This window comes from Salmo salar, chromosome ssa03 (genome assembly GCF_905237065.1).
Source record: "Salmo salar chromosome ssa03, Ssal_v3.1, whole genome shotgun sequence".
Taxonomy (NCBI): Eukaryota; Metazoa; Chordata; class Actinopteri; order Salmoniformes; family Salmonidae; genus Salmo; species Salmo salar.
This window is the reverse complement of record NC_059444.1, coordinates 115,511-142,198: the sequence shown is the minus strand read 5'-3', so window position 1 is coordinate 142,198 and position 26,688 is coordinate 115,511. Positions and strand designations below refer to the sequence as shown.

At 43.1% G+C, this 26,688-nt stretch overlaps 1 long non-coding RNA gene across 1 annotated transcript; it reads left to right on the top strand.

The window, feature by feature from the left end:
• Nucleotides 1-2,166: 2,166 nt before the first annotated feature.
• LOC123741584 (uncharacterized) lies at nt 2,167-10,765 on the top strand. The gene is made up of 4 exons (XR_006769026.1): nt 2,167-2,253; nt 2,477-2,613; nt 9,724-9,833; nt 10,267-10,765. It is a non-coding gene; the product is annotated as an uncharacterized lncRNA (long non-coding RNA).
• Nucleotides 10,766-26,688: the final 15,923 nt, after the last annotated feature.

The window sequence follows — 26,688 nt, the reverse complement described above, 5'->3', positions numbered from 1 at the left end:
GACAGTGCATGTCAGAGCAAAAACCAAGCCATGAGGTCGAAGGAATTGTCCGTAGAGCTCCGAGACAGGACTTTGTTGAGGCACAGATCTTGGGAAGGGTGCCAAAAAATGTCTGCAACATTGAATGTCCCAAGAACACAGTGGCCTCCATCATTCTGAAATGGAAGAAGTTTCGAACCACCAAGACTTCCTGAAGCTGGCCATCCGGACAAACTGACCAATTGGGGGAGAAGGGCCTTGGTCAGGGAGGTGATGATCACTCTGACAGAGCTCTAGAGTTCCTCTGTGGAGATGGGAGAACCTTCCAGAAGGACAACCATCTCTGCAGCACTCCACAAATCAGGCCTTTATGGTAGAGTTACCAGACGGAAGCCACTCCTCAGTAAAAGGCACATGACAGCCCACTTGGAGTTTGCCAAAAGGCACCTAAAGACTCTCAGACCATGATATTCTCTGGTCTGATGAAACCAAGATTAAACTCTTTGGCCTGAATGCCCAGCATCCCGTCTGGAGGCAACCTGCCACCACCAGAGCAAAGTACAGAGAGATCCTTGATGAAATCCTGCTCCAGAGTGCTTAGGACCTCAGACTTGGTGAAGGTTCACCTTCCAACAGGACAACGACCCAAAGCACACAGCCAAGACAACACATGATTGGGTTTGAGACAAGTCTCTGAATGTCCTTGAGTGGCCCGCCAGAGCCCGGACTTGAACCCGATCTAACATCTCTGGAGAGACCTGAAAATAGCTGTGCAGTGACGCTCCCCATCCAACCTGACAGAGCTTGAGGATCTGCAGAGAAGAATGGGAGAAACTCCCTAAATACAGGTGTGCCAAGCTTGTAGCGTCATACCCAAGAAGCAAACATTTCAAAACATCTGTTTTTGCTTTGTCATTATGTGGTATTGTATCGAGATTGTTGAGGGAAAAAACAATTGAATCAATTTTAGGATAAGGCTGTAACGTAACAAAATGTGAAAAAGTCTAAGGGTCTGAATACATTCCAAATGCACTGTAGTCATATTTTTACAGGTTATTCTTCTTTGTTATTCACTGTGTATTTATTTATTGTGCCACTATTTTAAATGTTGCATCTTCAACTCAGAATTGTTGGAAAAGGACCCGTAATTCAGCATTTTACTATTAGCATACACCTGTTGTTTACGAAGCAAATGACAAATGAAATTAGATTTTGATTGAAATAGGTGTTGGCAGTCATTTGGGTACCTGGACTCTGCATTATGTTCAAGCCAATAATCTGTTGGAGGTTCTGGAACTCAGTTCTGGTGTTCTGTCCCAGTCATTTGGGTACCTGGACTCTGCATTATGTTCAAGCCAATAATCTGTTAGAGGTTCTGGAACTCAGTTCTGGTGTTCTGTTCCATGTCAACCATACGTTTTTCAAAGAGAAACTGGACACATATGTAGACACCAAATACAACGAGTTCTTATGGTAATAATTTGTGCTTCAGTGTTTTGTCAGTGGTGGAAGAGATACTCTGGAGCTGCTGCAGTGTGTCTGGGGCTGCTGTGTGTTCTCCTACTGGCTGGGATCATAGGCCTGTTACTCTACCGTGAGTTTATGTTCTCACTCAAACATTCTTCATCATCAGTGATGTAATGACCAGGGTTCAATTACATTTACATTTCAGTCAAATCAGAAAGTAAACCAAATTCCAATTCCAAGATTTGGAAATCAATTGGAATTCCAGTGTACTTCCTGAAATGCAACTGACTCCAACCCTGGTAATGTCTGATTAACATTTCCACTGTTATCTTGTTCAATGATCAAATTATTTCACAGAGAGAAACCAATTCACCAGTTATAACAGCCTGACCAAAGATGGAGACCAGTTACAGACCAGCGGCAACAACTTGACTGAAGAGGGAGACCAGCTACAGACTAGCAACAACACCCTGACCAAAGAGAGAGACCAGCTACAGACTAGCAACAACACCCTGACCAAAGAGAGAGACCAGCTACAGACCAGATACAACACCCTGACCAAAGAGAGAAACCAGCTACAGCCCAGTTACAACACCCTGACCAAAGAGAGAGACCAGCTACAGACCAGCTACAACACACTGACCAAAGAGAGAGACCAGCTACAGACCAGCTACAACACACTGACCAAAGAGAGAGACCAGCTACAGACCAGTTACAACACACTGACCAAAGAGAGAGACCAGCTACAGACCAGCTACAACACACTGACCAGAGAGAGAGACCAGCTACAATCTTTAGTTCAGAAAGGTGAGTCAAATAGTCTCATGACTGTTCTGTTTGACAGTCTCTGTATCAGTTCACATGTCACTTACAGACAGGAATTTAACTTATATTAAATTAAAAATGTGAGAAAAAATGTATGACTTCCAAACCATCCATTAGTTAGTGCCCTGTCTTCCTTGAGTGTGTGATTGATACTTAATTCAATGTTGTATTAAAGTGACTAAAGCAAGAAATGTTCAATTTATAGTGTGTCCTCAAGGATGGAAGAAGCTTGGTAGCAGTTGTTACTACGTCTCTACTGACTACAAATCCTGGGAGGAGAGCAGACAGGACTGCAGAAATAGAGGAGCACACTTGGTGGTCATCAACAGCCAAGAGAAACAGGTGTGTGTGTGTGTGTGTGTGTGTGTGTGTGTGTGTGTGTGTGTGTGTGTGTGTGTGTGTGTGTGTGTGTGTGTGTGTGTGTGTGTGTGTGTGTGTGTGTGTGTGTGTGTGTGTGTGTGTTTTTTGTTGAGAGAGAGCGTGTGAGAGTGAGTGAGAGAGTGTGAGAGTGAGTGAGAGAGAGAGTGACAGAGAAAGAGAGAGAGAGATTGACAGGGAGAGAGAGAGAGAGTGTGAGAGTGAGCGAGAGAGAGAGAGTGACAGAGAAAGAGAGAGAGAGAAATTGACAGGGAGAGAGAGAGAGAGAGATGCAGCTTAAGCCCCACCCTCTTCAACATATATATCAACGAATTGGCACTAGAGCAGTCTGCAGCACCCGGTCCTCACCATATTAGAATCTGAACTCAAATGTCTACTGTTTGCTGATGATCTGGTGCTTCTGTCCCCAACCAAGGAGGGCCTACAGCAGCACCTAGATCTTCTGCACAGATTCTGTCAGACCTGGGCCCTGACAGTAAATCTCAGTACGACCATGAATACAAATTCCATCTAGACACCGTTGCCCTAGAGCACACAAAAACGATACATACCTCGGCCTAAAAATGAGCGCCACAGTTAACTTCCACAAAGCTGTGAACGATCTGAGAGACAAAGCAAGAAGGGCCTTCTATACCATCAAAAGGAACATAAAATTTGACATACCAAATAGGATCTGGCAAAAATAATAATGAATCAGTTATAGAACCCATTGCCCTTTATGGTTGTGAGGTCTGGGTCCGCTCACCAACCAAGAATTCACAAAATGGAACAAAAAATCAAATTGAGACTCTGCATGCAGAATTCTTAAAAGATATCCTCTGTGTAAAACAGCAAATAATGCACGCAGAGCAGAATTACCGTAATTTCCGGACTATTAAGCGCACCTGAATATAAGCCGCACCCACTGAATTTAAAAAATAATATTATTTTGAACATAAATAAGCCGCACACGTCTATAAGCCGCAGGTGCCTACCGGTACATTGAAACAAATGAACGTTACACAGGCTTTAACGAAACACGGCTTGTAACAAAAATAAATAGTAGGGTGACCATATTATAGTTTTCAAAAAGAGGACATGTCCGGGAAAAAGAGACCAGCTACAGAAAAAATAGTATGGTCACCCTAGTATCAGCTGTCTCATTTGGAGTGTTTTTAACTTCGACTAATTTACTTTGCACGCCACCATTCTTCCAATCAAAATACTGAATAAGCAGAGGGAATATTTTCACAGCACCGTGTTTGCTCCCATCAGTAGAAACACCACAGTAAGGTATGTCTTCTAGTGCTTTCAGAACTATGTCGACAGAAGGTGGTGCTATCACAGCGTTAACCTGTTTAGGATAGGGAGCAGTATTTTCACGGCCGGATAAAAAACGTACCCGATTTAATCTGGTTATTACTCCTGCCCAGAAACTAGAATATGCATATCATTATTTTATTTGCATAGAAAACACCCTAAAGTTTCTAAAACTGTTTGAATGGTGTCTGTGAGTATAACAGAACTCATATGGCAGCCAAAACCTGAGAATATTCCATACAGGAAGTGCCCTCTCTGACCATTTCTTGGCCTTCTATAGCCTCTTTATGGAAAACAGAGGATCTCTGCTGTAACGTGACATTTTCTAAGACTCCCATAGGCTCTCAGAAGGCGCCAAAACGTTGAATGATGACTCTGCAGTCCCTGGGCGGAAAACAGTAGGGGATTTGGATAGTGGTCGATCTGAGAACAATGACACGGGCGCACGCGTGCACGTGAAGACACCATTTTCTTCTTTCAGTCTTTGAACGAAAACAACGTCTCCCGGTCAAAAAACAAAACCACAGCTAAATGCAGCACTAACCTTTCATGATCTTCATCAGATGACACTCCTAGGATATTATGTTATACAATACATGCATGTTTTGTTCAATCAAGTTCATATTTATATAAAAAAAACAGCTTTTTACATTAGCATGTGACGTTCAGAACTAGCATACCCCCCGAACACTTCCGGTGAATTTACTAAATTACTCACGATAAACGTTCACAAAAAACATAACAATTATTTTATAGATACAGAACTCCTTTATGCAATCACGGTGTCCGATTTTAACCTCTTACATCTAGACGTTCCGCTAGCGGAACACCTGCTCCAATATCCAATGATAGGCGTGGCGCGAATTACAAATTCCTCAAAAATACAAAAACTTCAATTTTTTAAACATATGACTATTTCACAGCATTTTAAAGACAAGACTCTCCTTTATCTAACCACACTGTCCGATTTCAAAAGGCTTTTACAGCGAAAGCAAAACATTAGATTATGTCAGCAGAGTACCAAGCCAGAAATAATCAGACACCCATTTTTCAAGCTAGCATATAATGTCACAAAAACCCAGAAGACAGCTAAATGCAGCACTAACCTTTGATGATCTTCATCAGATGACACACCTAGGACATTATGTTATACAATACATGCATGTTTTGTTCAATCAAGTTCATATTTATATCAAAAAACAGCTTTTTACATTAGCATGTGACGTTCAGAACTAGCATACCCCCCGCAAACTTCCGGGGAATTTGCTAACAATTTACTAAATTACTCACGATAAACGTTCACAAAAAGCATAACAATTATTTTAATAATTATAGATACAGAACTCCTCTATGCACTCGATATGTCCAATTTTAAAATAGCTTTTGGTGAAAGCACATTTTGCAATATTGTAAGTACATAGCCCAGCCATCACGGGCTAGCTATTTAGACACCCGGCAAGTTTAGCACTCACCAATATCAGATTTACTATTATAAAAGTTTGATTACCTTTTGTTGTCTTCGTCAGAATGCACTCCCAGGACTGCTACTTCAATAACAAATGTTGGTTTGGTCCAAAATAATCCATCGTTATATCCGAATAAGCGGCGTTTTGTTCGTACGTCCCAGACACTATCCGAATGGTAAAGAAGGGTCGCGCGCATGGCGCAATTCGTGACAAAAAAATCTAAATATTCCATTACCGTACTTCGAAGCATGTCAACCGCTGTTTAAAATCCATTTTTATGCAATTTTTCTGGTAAAAAAACGATAATATTCCGACCGGGAATGTCCATTTAGCTAAACGGTCGGCGCGGGCACGAGCCTGAGTCTCACAGTACTGTAACCAGCCACTACCCAAACGCGCTACTTTGTTTCAGCCAGAGCCTGCAAAGCCATGATTCAGCTTTTTACCGCCTTCTGAGACCCTATGGCAGCCGTAGGAAGTGTCACGGGACAGCTAAGATCCTCACTCTTCAATAAACAGAGACAAGAGGAACGACACCTTGTCAGACAGGCCACTTCCTGCATGAAATCTTCTCAGGTTTTTGCCTGCCATATGAGTTCTGTTATACTCTCAGACACCATTCAAACAGTTTTAGAAACTTTAGGGTGTTTTCTATCCAAAGCCAATAATTATATGCATATTCTAGTTACGGGCAGGAGTAGTAACCAGATTAAATCGGGTATGTTTTTTATCCAGCCGTGAAAATACTGCCCCCTAGCCATAACAGGTTAAAATAGCTTTTCGGTGAAAGCACATTTTGCAATATTCTGAGTAGATAGCCCGGCCATCATGGCTAGCTATTTTGACACCCACCAAGTTTGGTACTCACCAAACTCAGATTTACTATAAGAAAAATTGGATTACCTTTGCTGTTCTTCATCAGAATGCACTCCCAGGACTTCTACTTCATCACCCAATGTTGTTTTGGTTCCAAATAATACATAGTTATATCCACATAGCGGCGTTTTGTTCGTGCGTTCAAGACACTATCCGAAGGGTAACGAGGTGACGCGCCCGGCGCGAATCGTGACAAAAAATTCGAAATATTCCATTACCGTACTTGAAGCATGCCAAACGCTGTTTAAAATCAATTTTTATGTGATTTTTCTCGTAAAAAGCGATAATATTCCGACCGGGAGTCGTTGTTTTCGTTCAAAGACTGAAAATGTAAACATGGAGTCGTCTCGTACGCGCGCACACCTGTCTCATTGTTCTCAGATCGACCACTTACCAAATGCGCTACTGTTTTTCAGCCAGAGACAGCAAAGTCATCATTCAACGTTCTGCCGCCTTCTGAGAGCCTTTGGGAGCCTCAGGAAGTGTCACGTTACAGCAGAGATACTCTGCTTTGGATAGAGATGGCAAAGAAGGCCAAGAAATGGTCAGACAGGGTACTTCCTGTACAGAATCTTCTCAGGTTTTGGCCTGCCATTTGAGTTCTGTTATACTCACAGACACCATTCAAACAGTTTTAGAAACTTTGGAGTGTTTTCTATCCAAAGCTAATAATTATATGCATATTCTAGTTTCTGGGCAGGAGTAATAACCAGATTAAATCGAGTACGTTTTTTATCCGGCCGTGAAAATACTGCCCCCTATCCATAACAAGTTAACAATTGCTTCGGTCTTAGTACGAGCACTTGAACATTTTCGCAGTCTCAGAATCAGGAAAGCCTTTTTAACAAGGCAGATGTGCAGTCCATTGATCTGTACCTAATGTGATGCTTCGTGTTGTGGAATGCAAAAACTCCCTCCACAGCAGTAACAGCATCTTCTGTTTTACCTGCTCTCACGAAATAGTCAGTTAATTTACCTGACGAACTCTCTCCTTTAGCTGCAATTTTGTGTTTTGCGGAGCTTATGTGGGCTTCTAGGTCGCTAGGACCTTTATTTGACACTGACACGTACCTGCCAGCTTTGCAGGTCATGCATTCTGCTTCACACGTTATCCCGACCAAGACGAAAACACGGGAACTTTCTCTGTAAATCGTCTGTGAATTTACATTTGCGTTTGGGCATTTTTACGCTGTTCTGGAGCCATGTGCCACTGTTGACAAGCAAGCTGCTGCTGTCTCTTGGCTGTTGCCATGGTGAGGGTAATGATTGAGATGCAGTTTGACCAATGTTTGCGTAGGCCTACATGACCCACCAATGGTGGCGTGTGAGAAGGCGGGACCTAAAGAGAAAGGTCAAAGCAATGCAAAAACCCTCAAAACGCACACAATGAATGGCGACAGTAGAAAGCAAAAGCCGAATCCCGGACATTTTGGGCGATTTAGAAATCCCGGCAGGACGCATTTTTAGGTCCAAAAAGAGGACATGTCCGGGAAAAAGAGGACGATATGGTCACCCTATCAATAGGCTTTAACGAAACATGGCTTGTAACAAAAATAAATAGGCTTTAACGAAACACGGCTTGCAACAAAAATAAATAGGCTTTAACGAAACACGGCTTGTAACAAAGATAAATAATTTGCAGTAAACAGTAGCCTACCAAGAAAGTCATTGGTCACTATCTTCCTCCTCCTGTGCACTGAAGTCATCTCCTTCGGTGTCGGAGTTGAATAGCCTCAGAATTGCTTCATCCGATATTGGATCGTTTTCATTGTCGCTCTCGTCACTTTCATCCTGAGGCAAATCCCCGCTGAGCCCTCTTCAACACGCAGCAGTCCAGCCTTTCGAAACCCGTTGATGATAGTGGATTTTTGACAATGCTCCACGCTGTCAGGACCCACTGGCAGACTTGACCATAAGTTGCTCTTCGCATGCGGCCCGTTTTAGTGAAGTATTTTAAAAAAAGAATTTCCCCCAAAAAATTGAAAGCGGGGAAAAATCCATATATTAAGCCGCGAGGTTCATAGCGTGGGAAAAAAAGTTGCGGCTTATTACCCAGTAATTATCAAAATCCAGAAAAGAGTTGTTAAATTCTACAACCACCGAAAAGGAAGCGATTCCCAAACCTTCCATAACAAAGCCAGCACCTACAGAGAGTTGAACCTGCAGAAGAGTCCCCTAAGCAAGCTGGTCCTGGGCTCTGTTCAAAAACACAAAGACCCCACAGAGCCTCTGGACAGCAACATAATTAGACCCAACCAAATCATGAGAAAACAAAAAGATAATTACTTGACACATTAGAAAGTATTAACAAAAAAACTGAGCAAACTAGAATGCTATTTGCCCTAAACAGAATACCTGACCAATGTGACTGACCCAAACTTAAGGAAAGCTTTGACTATGTACAGACTTAGTGAGCATAGCCTTGCTATTGAGAGAGGCAGACCTGGCTCTCAAGAGAAGACAGGCTATGTGCACACATGCCCATAAAATGAGGTAGAAACTGAGCTGCACTTCCTAACCTCCTGCCAAATGTATGACTCTATGAGAGACACATATTTCCCTCAGATTATACAGATGCACAAAGAATTTGGAAAACAAAGCCAATTTTGATAAACTCCCATATCTACTGGGTGAAATACCACAGTGTGCCATCACAGCAGCAAGATTTGTGACCTGTTGCCACAAGAAAAGGTCAACCAGTAAAGAACAAACACCATTGTAAATACAACCCATATTTATTTTCCCTTTTGTACTTTATCTACTTCCTCATAATATGACACTTGTAGTATCTTTATTGTTTTGGAACTTTTGTAAGTGTAATGTTTACTTGTATTGTTTATTATCTAGCTCACTTTCTTTGGCGATGTTAATGTCCCATCGTTCGTCGGAAGGAGCGGACCAAAGTGCAGCTTGTGTATCGTTCCACATATTTTATTGAACTGTGAAACTATGCAAGATACACAAATGAACTAAAGAACAAAAACAACAAACCGTGACGGCGGTGCAACATACACTAACTCAAAAACAACCTCCCACAAACAACTACTTAAGTATGATCTCCAATTAGAGACAACGATGACCAGCTGCCTCTAATTGGAGATCATCCCAAAAAGCCCAACATAGAAATACAAAAACTAGAACATAACATAGAAAATCTAAACAAGAAAAAAACCCTGTCACGCCCTGACCTACTCTACCATAGAAAATAACAGCTTTCTATGGTCAGGACGTGACAGTTAACATATGTTTCCCATGCCAATAAAGCTCTTAAATTGAATTGAAATTAAATGACAGAGAGAGAGAGAGAGAGAGAGAGAGAGACAGAGAAAGAGAGAGAGCAGTGAGAGAGAGACAGAGAGAGAGAGACAGAGAGAGAGATAACGAGTAGTAATGGCTATGTATTAACAATGTTGAATCTCTTCCACAATGACAGACATTAGTCAATTGGTTATGTGGACGAAAGAACTATGCCTGGATTGGTCTGACTGACTCTGTTTCTGAGGGGACCTGGAAATGGGTGGACGACACACCACTGACCACAAAGTAAGACATAAATGAATTATTTTTCACCATGACATCAATGTCTGGAGAAGTAGGTTCAGAGTGGACAGTCTGATTCTATGTGTTGTTTCTCCTACAGGTATTGGAACAGTGGACAGTCTGATTCTATGTGTTGTTTCTCCTACAGGTATTGGAACAGTGGACAGCCTGATTCAATGTGTTGTTTCTTCTACAGGTATTGGAACAGTGGACAGCCTGATTCTATGTGTTGTTTCTTCTACAGTTATTGGAACAGTGGACAGTCTGATTCTATGTGTTGTTTCTTCTACAGGTAACGGAAAAGTGGACAGCCTGATGCTATGTGCTGTTTCTCCTACAGGTATTGGAACAGTGGACAGTCTGATCCTATGTGTTGTTGCTCCTACAGGTATTGGAATAGTGGACAGCCTGATTCTGTGTGTTGTTTCTTCTACAGGTATTGGAACAGTGGAGATCCTAATGGTGGAAGAGCTGAGAACTGTGTGTATTTCTACTCCAGGTCATCAGACACAGGAGAATGGTGGGACTATGACTGTTCCTATAAATACAGATGGATCTGTGAGAAATAGGATTCATCCTCGGTACTCTGAACTGCTAAATAGGATTATGATAAGTACTATCAATCGTAAACTATTTTCTGCTCATTCTATTTACCTTGTCAAGTACATACAATATATAACAATGCAAATGAATAATACATTATAATCAAACCAACAAAACATATGCAATAACAATACAATGAATTGATAACAGAATAACTGTTCTCTCTGTTGTTGTGGAAATTCACCACTAAGGACTCAAATTCAAAGGAAATGAATCCATCTTTATTATCTCAGTCATCGAGGTTCACTGACTCAACACAAGCCTGATGTTAATTTTTATTATTATTACTTTTTAGTTTAGTCTACTTGCTAAATATTTTCTTAACTCTTCTTGAACTGCACTGTTGGTTAAGGGCTTGTAAGTAAGCATTTCACGGTAAAGTCTACACTTCTTGTATTCGGAGCATGTGACTAATAAAGTTTGATTTGATTTGAGACCCTTTAAACTGCGACACAAACAAGTCATATAAGCACGGTTGGTTCCTGCATGAGACTGACTGATACCACACCAGGCGTCTTACCTTGAAACTGAGATACTCCTTTTGGTTCCCAGAGCAATGTTCTGGCTGTACTGGGAAATTGCTTATTCAGTGATAGTGTGGATTCCTCCCATGTACAGTCAATCAGTTACACACATGAACCCAACAAAGTTGGTTATTAGAGAAGCAGCATTATTCTAAACATACGAGTGGATAAACACAGAGAAAATGTCACACTGTATTATATAATAGTTGATCAAACATGGAGTCTAGAAGGACTGTTCTCTACTGTATAATAGTTGATCTAACATGGAGATGTCATAACGTTGGCTGACTCTCTATCGTTCGTGTCTGTGGACGATCATTAATGGGAACACTTATGTTATCAAATCAATTCTCTGTGTAATTACTGCACAATTAAACTAATCATGTAAACAGTAATTAACTAGGAAGTCGGGGAACCAGGTGAAAATGTTATTTAAAGAGTTACATTTTTGAAAATTTTAACTCTCTTCAGATATTTTCATATCTTATCGATTACCTTCACAACTTAATGTATTATTACCTCATCAGTCATATTCTGAATGTCGCAAACCCTTGGATATGTGTACGAAGCCTAGCATAAATGATGAATCAGGGATTTACAAATTGTCTTCATTATTTATTTACTAACTAACTAAATAATCACACAGAATTACATAAAAACACACAGGATAGATTATTCATTGGTTACTAACACAAAGCCATGAAATGTCCCTAGTGGACTAAATCGATATGACGGCTTGGTAGACAATAGAATGGGAGGGGCAGGTAAGAAAGAGCAGGAGAACAGACGAAGGACTCCACTATCGTACACACATCTGTTATCTAGGCTCATGGAAATGCTAACCCTTTGCACATAAACGGCCGCTCATTCGAAAATAAATTGCAAGTTACATATTTACGAGTGTAGACCTTTGTGGCCTGTCCGTCTGCTGGAGAGTCAGTCGACAGAAAGTCTCTGGTTTGTCCACCAGAGATCAAAGTCTTTTGTAGTTGTAGTTTGTTATAATGGATTTGTCAGGCGTACCAATGGTCGTTCAATAGGGAAATGTTCTCCTCTCGTCTTCGGTCGAGTTTCCTAGACTATTGTACATATACAGCTGGCGACTAAATGTGTAGTCTTGTCGAGATTTTCTTCTTAACCATTTGTTTCGTATTCAGCTGGCGCTGCACGTAACTGGTCTGTATTTAAATTGCCAACCATTTCAACATGTAGCTACTGCTCCATGCTCTCTGGTCTCTGGAGTGGTAGCCATTTCAACGTGCGGATGATCCTCACGTTCTCCGATCTAATGTTAATTTTGTCCCAAGTCCTTTTATTAACTCTGTGAAAAGGGGTGTTCCATGACGTTTTGTCGTAATGTCTGTGCTCACGTGGGTGTGGTTCCTGACTGGATAAACTTAACATGAAAAACATTATCTCATTTAGAAGACTCAAGTCACATTTCTATCTTTTCAAAAGTAGTCATACTTATTCATTTTATGCAACATTCAGGTAGAAATCTAATAACTGAGGAATGTTGTAACAGTCGTCGTATATACTGGACCAAGGCGCAGCGGGTTGAGTGCTCATTTTATCTTTTATTAGAACACTTAATAAACAAAACAAGAAAACGTACGAACGAACAGTATTGCAAGCTAACACAGCAGTGCAACAACAACTTCCCACAAGGGACATGTGAAAACAGGGCTACCTAAGTATGACTCTCAATCAGCAACAACGATGTACAGCTGTTCCTGATTGACAGCCATACCAGGCTAACACAAAGAAATACACAACATAGACAGAGCATAGAAATACAAAACATAGAACATAACCAAAACCCCCGGAATACTCTAAACAAACACCCCTCTACATAAACACACACCCTAACAAACCCCGAACCACATAAAACAAACACCCCCCTGCCACGTCCTGACCAAACTACAATAACAAATAACCCCTTTACTGGTCAGGACGTGACAGTACCCCCCCCCAAAGGTGCAGACCCCGGATGCACCTCACACAAAAAATAAACCCCAAAATAAAGCCCCCGACGGTTCCCGTGCTACACCCCCCCCTCCCCAATACTCCTACTGTGGAGGTTGCTCAGGCTCTGGCCTTAGTTCCCCACCTAACCTGTCCACCCCCGCTGAATACCTCGGGCTGAAGCGCGTCGCTGTAGACCTCGGGCTGAAGCGCCGCTGTAGACCTCGGGCAGAAGGGCGACTCTGGGAGCTCCGGACCGTAGTGCGACTCTGGGAGCTCCGGACCATAGGGGCGACTCTGGCTGCGCCCGTTCCGGACTGTAGGCCATCTCTCTCGGTTCCGGACTGTAGGCCGTCTCACTCGGTTCCGGACTGTAGGCCGTCTCACTCGGTTCCGGGACTGTCAGGCCGTCTCACTCGGTTCCGGACTGTAGGCCGTCTCTCTCGGTTCCGGACTGTAGGCCGTCTCTCTCGGTTCCGGACTGTAGGCCGTCTCTCTCGGTTCCGGACTGTAGGCCGTCTCTCTCGGTTCCGGACTGTAGGCCGTCTCTTTCGGTTCCGGACTGTAGGCCGTCTCACTCGGTCCCGGACTGTAGGCCGTCTCTCTCGGTCCCGGACTGTAGGCCGACTCTCTCGGTTCCGGACTGTAGGCCGTCTCACTCGGTTCCGGACTGTAGGTCGTCTCTCTCTCAGTTCTGGATTGTGGGCCTTCTCTAGACGGGGCACTGTTGCCGGACACTCTGGACGGGGCACTGTTGCCGGACACTCTGGACGGGGCACTATTGCCGGACACTCTGGACGGGGCACTGTTGCCGGACACTCTGGACGGGGCACTATTGCCGGAAGCGCTGGACGGGGTACTGTCATCAGAAGCTCTGGACGAGGACTGTGCACTTAAAGCCTGATGCGTGGGGCTGGTAGTGGAGGTACCAGACTGGAGACACGCACCCCAAGGCTAGTGCGAGGAGCAGGAACAGGACGAGTTGGACTGGGCTGACGCACTGGAGTCCTGGGGCGTGGGGCTGGTAGTGGAGGTACCAGACTGGAGACACGCACCCCAAGGCTAGTGCGAGGAGCAGGAACAGGACGAGTTGGACTGGGCTGAAACACTGGAATCCTAATGCGTGGTGCTGGCTTTGGATACGCCAGACTGGATACACGCACCTCAGGACTGGTGGGAGGAGCGGGAACAGGATACACTGGGCCGTGAAGGCGCACTGGCGGTCTCGAGCACAGTACTGGCACCACCCTTACTAACTGGATGCCCACTTCCCCCTGGCAAATGCGGGACGCTGGCACCGCACACACCGGCCTATGAATGCTCGGCCTCGACGCCGTGCGCATCTCCCCATAGCATGGGGCCTGACCAGTAACATGCTGCCTCCGGTAAGCATGGGGAGTTGGCTTGGGACTTAACCCTGCCCCAGCCAAACTACCCGTGTGCCCCCCCCAAAACATTTATTGGGGCTGCCTCTCAGGCTTAAATGCCAACCGTGTACCAATTTAACAGTCCCAGTCCTCTTCGCTCCATTTTCGCCATTCCTCCCTCGCTGTCTCCACCTGTTTCCATGGCAGGGTCTTGTCCCCTGCCATTACCTCTTCCCATGCCCAAGATGTCCTCCACTCCCTTCTCTCCCTGGCCCAGGATCCTTGCTCCTCCTGGGCCCGCTGCTTGGTCCATTGGTGGTGGGAAGTTCTGTAACGGTCGTCGTATATACTGGACCAAGGCGCAGCGGGTTGAGTGCTCATTTTATCTTTTATTAGAACACTTAATAAACAAAACAAGAAAACGTACGAACGAACAATATTGCAAGCTAACACAGCAGTGCAACAACAACTTCCCACAAGGGACATGTGAAAACAGGGCTACCTAGTATGACTCTCAATCAGCAACAACGATGCTGATTGAGAGCCATACCAGGCCAACACAAAGAAATACACAACATAGACAGAGCATAGAAATACAAAACATAGAACATAACCAAAAAACCCCGGAATACTCTAAACAAACACCCCTCTACATAAACACACATCCTAACAAACCCCGAACCACATAAAACAAACACCCCCCTGCCACGTCCTGACCAAACTACAATAACAAATAACCCCTTTACTGGTCAGGACGTGACGAATGTACACTTCCAAAATTACAGTTATATTGGTCTACTGTCTTTCATGATGTCACAAAATAAAACAACTTCAACAGGATCGGTTCTTTAATTTCCCACCGACCGGTTCCACATTCTCAAAAATAGAAATATTGTTTAATTCTCCACATTTGGGGACGTAGGAGTTTTGGCAGGAGAAGATCCTTTGTCTCAAAGAGGTTTCTTTCCCCTCAAACCTGCCAAACCCAAAGTTCCTACCTGGTGTTTACGCCATAAAACTGTGGAGAGAGAAAGAGAGAGAGAAAAGGGGGTTGGCAGCCTATGACTCCCCCCCACCCATCCACCCAAAGGCACATGATGACAAGAGTCAATAAGCAACAGGAGAGATTTAGACCAGTCACCCAACAGCAGGATAACACGGAAGAGAGTATGAGTAACGTGAGTTAGAAAACTCCCAGTATGACCCACCATGGTACTCTTACCTAGCTGATGAGTCTGCTCTTTTACTGGACAGGTGGATATGTAATGCCCTGTAGCATCACAATACAGGCAACTGTTGTAGTTCAGCCCCTGGAGACCTTCCGTAAGGTTCTGAAATAGCTCCTCATGTTTTTCAATGGTGACTCCCCTGCAGGCAGGTTCGAGGTCAAGGCAGGCTGAATGGTCAGGCAGGTGGGCTCAGTGTCAGGGCAGACAGGCTTGAGGTCAAGGCAGGCTGAATGGTCAGGCATTCGGGCTCAGTGTCAGGGCATGCAGAACGGGTCAGAACCGGGAGGGCTAGAAAAACAGAGACTAGGAAAGCAGGAGCATGGAAAAACACGCTGGTAAGCTTGACAAGACAAGACGAACAGGCAACACACAAACAGAGAACACAGGTATCAATACACTGGGGATAATGAGGAAGCTGGGCGACACCTGGACGTGGGTGGAGACAAGCACAAAGACAGGTGAAACAGATCAGGGAGTGAAAGTAATACACATGACTAGACATGTTCCATTACAGAACAGTATGTTGTTCTGCTCCACCATAACAGGAGGATGGACAGACTAGACATGTTCCATTACAGAACAGTATGTTGTTCTGCTCCACCATAACATGATGGACAGACTAGACATATTCCATTACAGAACAGTATGATGTTCTGCTCCACCATAACAGGAGGATGGACAGACTAGACATGTTCCATTACAGAACAGTATATTGTTCTGCTCCACCTTAACATGATGGACAGACTAGACATATTCCATTACAGAACAGTATGATGTTCTGCTCCACCATAACATGATGGACAGACTAGACATGTTACATTACAGAACAGTATGTTGTTCTGCTCCACCTTAACATGATGGACAGACTAGACATGTTCCATTACAGAACAGTATGTTGTTCTGCTCCACCATAACATGATGGACAGACTAGACATGTTACATTACAGAACAGTATGTTGTTCTGCTCCACCTTAACATGATGGACAGACTAGACATGTTCCATTACAGAACAGTATGTTGTTCTGCTCCACCATAACATGATGGACAGACTAGACATGTTATATTACAGAACAGTGTGTTGTTCTGCTCCACCATAACAGGATGGACAGACTAGACATGTTCCATTACAGAACAGTATGTTGTTCTGCTCCACCTTAACATGATGGACAGACTAGACATATTCCATTACAGAACAGTATGTTGTTCTGCTCCACCATAACAGGAGGATGGACAGACTAGACATGTTCCATTACAGAACAGTATGTTGTTCTGCTCCACCATAACATGATGGACAGACTAGACATGTTCCATTACAGAACAGTATGTTGTTCTGCTCCACCTTAACATGATGGACAGACTAGACATGTTCCATTACAGAACAGTATGTTGTTCTGCTCCACCATAACAGGAGGATGGACAGACTAGACATATTCCATTACAGAACAGTATGTTGTTCTGCTCCACCATAACATGATGGACAGACTAGACATGTTACATTACAGAACAGTGTGTTGTTCTGCTCCACCATAACATGATGGACAGACTAGACATGTTCCATTACAGAACAGTATGTTGTTCTACTCCACCATAACAGGAGGATGGACAGACTAGACATGTTCCATTACAGAACAGTATGTTGTTCTGCTCCACCATAACAGGAGGATGGACAGACTAGACATGTTCCATTACAGAACAGTATGTTGTTCTGCTCCACCTTAACATGATGGACAGACTAGACATGTTCCATTACAGAACAGTATGTTGTTCTGCTCCACCATAACAGGAGGATGGACAGACTAGACAAAGATGTGTCTGGGAGACAGGATTCGTGATTGGTGCTCTGGCTCTCTAATGTTATGATGGACTGAAGACCCTGTTAACTATGTTATGATGGACTGAGACCCTGTTAACTATGTTATGATGGACTGAGACCCTGTTAACTATGTTATGATGGACTGAGACCCTGTTAACTATGTTATGATGGACTGAGACCCTGTTAACTATGTTATGATGGACTGAGACCCTGTTAACTATGTTATGATGGACTGAGACCCTGTTAACTATGTTATGATGGACTGAGACCCTGTTAACTATGTTATGATGGACTGAGACCCTGTTAACTATGTTATGATGGACTGAGACCCTGTTAACTATGTTATGATGGACTGAGACCCTGTTAACTATGTTATGATGGACTGAGACCCTGTTAACTATGTTATGATGGACTGAGACCCTGTTAACTATGTTATGATGGACTGAGACCCTGTTAACTATGTTATGATGGACTGAGACCCTGTTAACTATGTTATGATGGACTGAGACCCTGTTAACTATGTTATGATGGACTGAGACCCTGTTAACTGTGTTATGATGGACTGAGACGCTGTTAACTGTGTTATGATGGACTGAGACCCTGTTAACTATGCTATGACATGCGCACACAGAAATAGAAAGTAGCAATGTGCATGCCCCGTCCACCTGAGGATCTGTCTTTTTCAACCATCTATTTCCTGTATTTGAGGGGTGGGACTTCCACTTGTCACTTAAATCTCTCTGGTTTGATTGCTTTCATTGTACTCCTGTGACTCTTCCATATTCTTGCTTGTGCCTATAGTTTTCCCCCGGCAACATTACGACCGTAAAAAGGTTTGTAATTACCTGTCAAAGGCTAAATCTTAGTCTGGAATTTAACCCACCGTCTCGACACGTGCATCACGAGAAAGAGAAGAAAGATAACTTTCTTTTTTGATCGGTGTTCATTTTTGGGGGATTTTAATACGGTTTAAATGTTTACAAACTAGATGCTCTGAAATGAAAGCAACTTCTGAAAAGTTATATTACGCTGGCCCGGGTTGAATCGAGCGACGACGGGGGAGGGAGGAACGCTTTACTCAACTCAAACTGTAATCGGTCATGTTGTCATCAAGGCAGCTAGGTGCATCATCCAGAAACATCTCTTTTCCATGAAATAAATGTTTTAATTCATTGGGAAGGCAGATAAATCGTTCTTATCAAAATCAATAACCTTTGCATGTGAAAACACAGAATGCTACTCATTACTCCTCGAGCTTAATTACCTAACTTTTTGTTTTGAGCCAATTTCACCGTCTTCCAAAGCGGAGCACCTGGCTCACGCCCAGGAGGCAGCCCTGCTCCAGAACGAATGCAGTCACTTTTCCCCCAGTTCAAATTCTTCCCACCGGGTAACCCGGGCCAGATAAACAAATCTCCTCACTGACACACTTGTTGAATTATGCAAGAGAGCGTGACAACACTTTAATGACTGAGACAGTCTAGACGGGCGCAGGCGAGTGCAGTTAGGGTAGATAGAGCAAGTGTTTGGAGGTTGCAGTCATACCCCTCCCCTTTATGTTAATTTATTCATATATGCAACTCCGCCAAGTATATTTATATAAATTAGGCACATATAATTTTCTTTCTTTTAATACAAATTTAAAAAAAATACCTGATAGAATAAGAACATTTATATATGAATACATAACATTTATATATGAATACATAACATTTATATATGAATACATAACATTTGTTGTGACATTTCACAATACATGTACATCCTACCTCAATCTCTGAACTTTGTCATTGCCATGTTCTATAACTCAGTAAATAACTGATGTATTCTAAAAATAAAACAATTACTTAATTTATTAGAATTGTTTTAACACCTTAAAGTAATTTAGATGACCGTTGCTATAGAAAGAGGAAACATCCTCTGCTTTCACGTTCTCATTCACTGTAAAATAATTAAACGCTGGGTTTTCCAGGGGGAAGAGGGGGCGAAGACAGGGAGGGTTTGATTGATTCAAAGGGTCGGTGGGTGGGGCGGGATGTGACCAGAATTTCTCCCGTTGAGTGAGTGGAGGTCTTCGGTTGGATAAGACACACACACGCAAGTAGACCCCCCCCCCCATTATACATTAATTTTCCCCTGAGCCAGGCTTTGGAGGTGTCACGTCCTGACCAGTATAAGGGTTATTTGTTATTGTAGTTTGGTCAGGACGTGGCAGAGGGTATTTTGTTTATGTGGTTCGGGGTGGTGTTTTATGTAGTAGGGTGTTTGATTTATTATTTCCGGGTTTTTGGGGTTATATGGACGATTGTGAGAAGTGGACGTGGGAGGAGATTATGGCAGGAGAAGGTCCATGGAGGAAGTGGAGCGATGACAGGGGAATGCTACAGGGGAACACGACTGGCTTTTAAGCCCGAGAGGCTGCCCCAAGAATGTTTTGGGGGGGGCACATGGGTAGTTTGGCTGGGCGAGGATTGAGCCCCAGGCCAAATCCCCATACCTTTTCTGGGCAACCAGTGACTGGACAGGTCCCGTGCTTCGGGGTAATGGGTACTGTGGCGAGGCCAAGTATTTTTAGGCCGGTACGCGCAATACCAGCGCCCGCATTTGCCAGGGGGAAGTGGGCATCCAGCCAGTAAGAGTGATGCCAGTTCTGCGCTCGAGACCGCCAGTACGCCTCTACGGTCCAGTGCGTCAGCCCTGTCCGACTCGTCCTGTTCCCGCTCCCCGCACTATCCCTGAGGTGCGTGTTCCCAGGCTGATACCTCCAGTACCAGCACCACGCATCAGGCTTCCAGTGCGTCAGCCCAGTCCGACTCGTCCTGTTCCCGCTCCCCGCACTAGCCCTGAGGTGCGTGTTCCCAGGCTGATACCTCCAGTACCAGCACCACGCATCAGGCTTCCAGTGCGTCAACCCAGTCCGACTCGGCCTGTTCCCGCTCCCCACACTAGCCCTGAGGTGCGTGTCCACAGACTGGCACATCCAGTACCAGTACCATGCATAAGGCTTGCAGTGCGTCAGCCCAGCCTCGAGAGTTCGGCAATAGTGTGCAGTCCAGAGTGTCCGGCAACAGTGTGCAGTCCAGAGTATCCGGCATCAGTATGCAGTCCAGAGTATCCGGCAGCAGTGTGCAGTCCAGAGTATCCGGCATCAGTATGCAGTCCAGAGTATCCGGCAACAGTGTGCAGTCCAGAGTATCCGGCAACAGTGTGCAGTCCAGAGTATCCGGCAACAGTGTGCAGTCCAGAGTATCCGGCACCAATGTGCAGTCCAGAGTATCCGGCAACAGTGTCTAGTCCGGAACCGAGGGAGTCTGCCTGCGACCCAGAACCGAGGGAGTCTGCCTGCGACCCGGAACCGAGGGAGTCTGCCTGTGACCCGGAACCAAGGGAGTCTATCAGCAACCCGGAACTAAGTAAGTCTGTTGACGATCCAGAACTAAATAGGATTAACTATGTATCAAATGAGTCTTCCTACAGTGTGGAACGGAAGAGGTCTGCCTACGATCTGGAACGATGGGAGTCTGCCTACGGCCCGAAACTGATCAAGTCTGTCTGCATTCTGGAGGACAGTAGGCCGGAGCCAGAACCACCTCCTGTATAGGTGGGTTGGGGAGGGGGGGTGTAGCACAAGTGCCGTCGGTGACGGCAGCCACCCCTCCCTTCCCTCCCTTTAGTTTAGGGGGATTATTGTTATTGTTGTTGTTGTTTTGTTTTTTTATTTTATGAGGTGCATCCGGGGTTAGCACCTTTAGGGGGTACTGTCACGTCCTGACCAGTATAAGGGTTATTTGTTATTGTAGTTTGGTCAGGACGTGGCAGAGGGTATTTTGTTTATGTGGTTCGGGGTGGTGTTTTATGTAGTAGGGTGTTTGATTTATTATTTCCGGGTTTTTGGGGTTATGTTTTAGGTTTGTATTTCTGTGGTCTCTAGTCTTTTGTATTTCTTTGTCTAGTTTATTGGGGTTGGACTCTCAATTGGAGGCAGGTGTTTTCTTGTTGCCTCTGATTGAGAGTCCTATATATGGGTAATTGTTTGGTGTAGTGTTGTGGGAGATTGTTTCTTGTTTTGCTGAGTGTGCCTGACAAGACTGTTTTGTTGTTCGTATGCGTTCTTCGTTTGTTATTTTGGTGTTCTCTTTATTTAAAATAAAATACAAGATGAGCATCCACATTCCTGCTGCGTTTTGGTCCTCCATTCCCGACGACAACCGTTACAGGAGGCTCATATCTGTGTGTGTGTATGTGAGTGTGTGAGGTTTGTGGAAGAACACACACACACACATTTTCAACCTCACTTCCTCTTTCTCTCACTCCTATTCTCTCTCTCTCTCACACACACACACACACACACACACACACACACACACACACACACCACACACACACACACACACACACGTTGAGAGGCCATCAAGGTTGGATATATAACTAACTGTCCACTATCTGATGACAGGATCAATAACTAACTGTCCACTATCTGATGACAGGCTCAATAACTAACTGTCCTCTATCTGATGACAGGATCAATAACTAACTGTCCTCTATCTGATGACAGGATCAAAAACTAACTGTCCTCTATCTGATGACAGGATCAATAACTAACTGTCCACTATCTGATGACAGGATCAATAACTAACTGTCCTCTATCTGATGACAGGATCAATAACTAACTGTCCTGTATCTGATGACAGGATCAATAACTAACTGTCCTGTATCTGATGACAGGATCAATAACTAACTGTCCTCTATCTGATGACAGGATCAATAACTAACTGTCCTGTATCTGATGACAGGATCAATAACTAACTGTCCACTATCTGATGACAGGATAAATAACTAACTGTTCACTATCTGATGACAGGATCAATAACTAACTGTCCTGTATCTGATGACAGGATCAATAACTAACTGTCCTCTATCTGATAATAGGATCAATAACTAACTGTCCACTATCTGATGACAGGATAAATAACTAACTGTCCACTATCTGATGACAGGATCAATAACTAACTGTCCTCTATCTGATGACAGGATCAATAACTAACTGTCCACTATCTGATGACAGGATCAATAACTAACTGTCCTGTATCTGATGACAGGATCAATAACTAACTGTCCTGTATCTGATGACAGGATCAATAACTAACTGTCCTCTATCTGATGACAGGATCAATAACTAACTGTCCACTATCTGATGACAGGATCAATAACTAACTGTCCTCTATCTGATGACAGGATCAATAACTAACTGTCCTCTATCTGATGACAGGATCAATAACTAACTGTCCACTATCTGATGACAGGATCAAAAACTAACTGTCCTCTATCTGATGACAGGATCAATAACTAACTGTCCTGTATCTGATGACAGGATCAATAACTAACTGTCCACTATCTGATGACAGGATCAATAACTAACTGTCCTGTATCTGATGACAGGATCAATAACTAACTGTCCACTATCTGATGACAGGATCAATAACTAACTGTCCACTATCTGATGACAGGATCAATAACTAACTGTCCTCTATCTGATGACAGGATCAATAACTAACTGTCCTGTATCTGATGACAGGATAAATAACTAACTGTCCTGTATCTGATGACAGGATCAATAACTAACTGTCCTGTATCTGATGACAGGATCAATAACTAACTGTCCTCTATCTGGTGACAGGATCAATAACTAACTGTCCACTATCTGATGACAGGATAAATAACTAACTGTCCTCTATCTGATGACAGGATCAATAACTAACTGTCCTCTATCTGATGACAGGATCAATAACTAACTGTCCACTATCTGATGACAGGATGAATAACTAACTGTCCACTATCTGATGACAGGATCAATAACTAACTGTCCTCTATCTGATGACAGGATCAATAACTAACTGTCCTCTATCTGATGACAGGATCAATAACTAACTGTCCACTATCTGATGACAGGATCAATAACTAACTGTCCTGTATCTGATGACAGGATCAATAACTAACTGTCCACTATCTGATGACAGGATCAATAACTAACTGTCCTCTATCTGATGACAGGATCAATAACTAACTGTCCTCTATCTGATGACAGGCTCAATAACTAACTGTCCTCTATCTGATGACAGGATCAATAACTAACTGTCCTCTATCTGATGACAGGATCAAAAACTAACTGTCCTCTATCTGATGACAGGATCAATAACTAACTGTCCTGTATCTGATGACAGGATCAATAACTAACTGTCCTGTATCTGATGACAGGATCAATAACTAACTGTCCTCTATCTGATGACAGGATCAATAACTAACTGTCCTGTATCTGATGACAGGATCAATAACTAACTGTCCTCTATCTGATGACAGGATCAATAACTAACTGTCCACTATCTGATGACAGGATCAATAACTAACTGTCCTGTATCTGATGACAGGATCAATAACTAACTGTCCACTATCTGATGACAGGATCAATAACTATCTGTCCTGTATCTGATGACAGGATCAATAACTAACTGTCCTGTATCTGATGACAGGATCAATAACTAACTGTCCTGTATCTGATGACAGGATCAATAACTAACTGTCCACTAACTGTCCACTATCTGATGACAGGATCAATAACTAACTGTCCTCTATCTGATGACAGGATCAATAACTAACTGTCCTGTATCTGATGACAGGATCAATAACTAACTGTCCACTATCTGATGACAGGATCAATAACTAACTGTCCTGTATCTGATGACAGGATCAATAACTAACTGTCCACTATCTGATGACAGGATCAATAACTAACTGTCCTCTATCTGATGACAGGATCAATAACTAACTGTCCTCTATCTGATGACAGGCTCAATAACTAACTGTCCTCTATCTGATGACAGGATCAATAACTAACTGTCCTCTATCTGATGACAGGATCAAAAACTAACTGTCCTCTATCTGATGACAGGATCAATAACTAACTGTCCTGTATCTGATGACAGGATCAATAACTAACTGTCCTGTATCTGATGACAGGATCAATAACTAACTGTCCTCTATCTGATGACAGGATCAATAACTAACTGTCCTGTATCTGATGACAGGATCAATAACTAACTGTCCTCTATCTGATGACAGGATCAATAACTAACTGTCCACTATCTGATGACAGGATCAATAACTAACTGTCCTGTATCTGATGACAGGATCAATAACTAACTGTCCACTATCTGATGACAGGATCAATAACTATCTGTCCTGTATCTGATGACAGGATCAATAACTAACTGTCCTGTATCTGATGACAGGATCAATAACTAACTGTCCTGTATCTGATGACAGGATCAATAACTAACTGTCCACTATCTGATGACAGGATCAATAACTAACTGTCCACTATCTGATGACAGGATCAATAACTAACTGTCCTCTATCTGATGACAGGATCAATAACTAACTGTCCTGTATCTGATGACAGGATCAATAACTAACTGTCCACTATCTGATGACAGGATCAATAACTAACTGTCCTGTATCTGATGACAGGATCAATAACTAACTGTCCACTATCTGATGACAGGATAAATAACTAACTGTCCTGTATCTGATGACAGGATCAATAACTAACTGTCCACTATCTGATGACAGGATGAATAACTAACTGTCCACTATCTGATGACAGGATCAATAACTAACTGTCCTCTATCTGATGACAGGATCAATAACTAACTGTCCTCTATCTGATGACAGGATCATTAACTAACTGTCCACTATCATAACAGGTGGTGAATCGGTGTCTTGAGGTCAATGCAAACACAGGACTCCCCAGACACACCCCTTATTACTGGTGAATGAAGGGAGGAATTACACACAGGACTCCTCAGACACACCCCTTATTACTGGTGAAGGAAGGGAGGAATTACACACAGGACTCCTCAGACACACCCCCTTATTACTGGTGAAGGAAGGGAGGAATTACACACAGGACTCCTCAGACACACCCCTTATTACTGGTGAAGGAAGGGAGGAATTACACACAGGACTCCCCCAGACACAGCCCTTGAGAAATGTAGTGCTCTATTCTGAGCCAGGTCTTATGCAAATGATCAACATGCAATTTACAGTAAGTGGTTTGCCTTTTTTCCAGTAAGAAACATGTGACAGATAGCTGTTCTTATACCCATTATCACTTCTGTACTTTGTGACACCATACAGTCTTTGATAAACAGGGAGATGTTAGTGTGCAGTGCAGTTATTGTTCTCCAACTTCTTTTGATGTAGATAGAGAATGTAGGAGACAGTACATGTGGTCCTTAGGCCCTCTCTGAGAAAGATAGAGACATCTCTGAATAACTAATATCTCTGGTCTCAATGTTTCACAGGACAGATAGACAGAGTGGGGGAAAGAGAGGGAGATACAGAGTGAGACAGATATGGAGAGGGAGAGAAAATATTTCTGAGAACCTTACATATTTAGCCCTCCCCCCTCCTCCCATCCACAGAAGAAGAAAGAAGAAGTGTGTATAAATGTCTCTGAATAACTCTTGACTCTGGTGTCCATGTCACACAGGATACAGTAAATATAGACCTCAGGCCCTCTCCGAGAAAGACAGAGACATCTCTGAATAACTATTATCTCTGTTGTCCATGTCACACAGGATACAGTAAATATAGACCTCAGGCCCTCTCTGAGAAAGATAGAGACATCTCTGAATAACTATTCTCTCTGGTGTCCATGTCACACAGGAGACAGTATAGAATGATACAACTCTACATGGTCATTGATGGTCGACCACAGCTGGCCAGACTCAGTCCTGGGAACCCCAAGGTCTGCATGTTTTAGTTTTTGCCACAACAATACAAAGATAATAATTAACTCTTCATCATCAAGCTGTGATTAGTAGAATCCACTGTGTAGTGATACATAACCTCACAGAACTACAGTCATGCTCTGTGATGTGTGTGTGAATTCACAGGGTCCCATTTTACTCCATGTAAATATATTGTCACTTCAATTCTTTAATCACATGGTAAAAGGTATCTACACTGTGGTAAACTAAACTAATATACACTAAATATACAAACTAATCTACACTGGTAAACTAAAGTAATATAAACTAAATATACACACTAATCTACACTGTGGTAAACTAAACTAATATAAACTAAATATACAAACTAATCTTCACTGTGAGAAACAAACGTGGTTTTCTGAAAATAAGTCTGTCGTCACATGGTGGTGGTTAGTGTCATACTATTGGTTAGACAGTTTCCCCTTTAATGAGGTTGACAGTTAAAACTGTCTCTTACATTAGACTGAGTCACACAGAGGCTCCAGCTGTGCAGAGAACAGACACAAACCAACAACTGAGATAACAG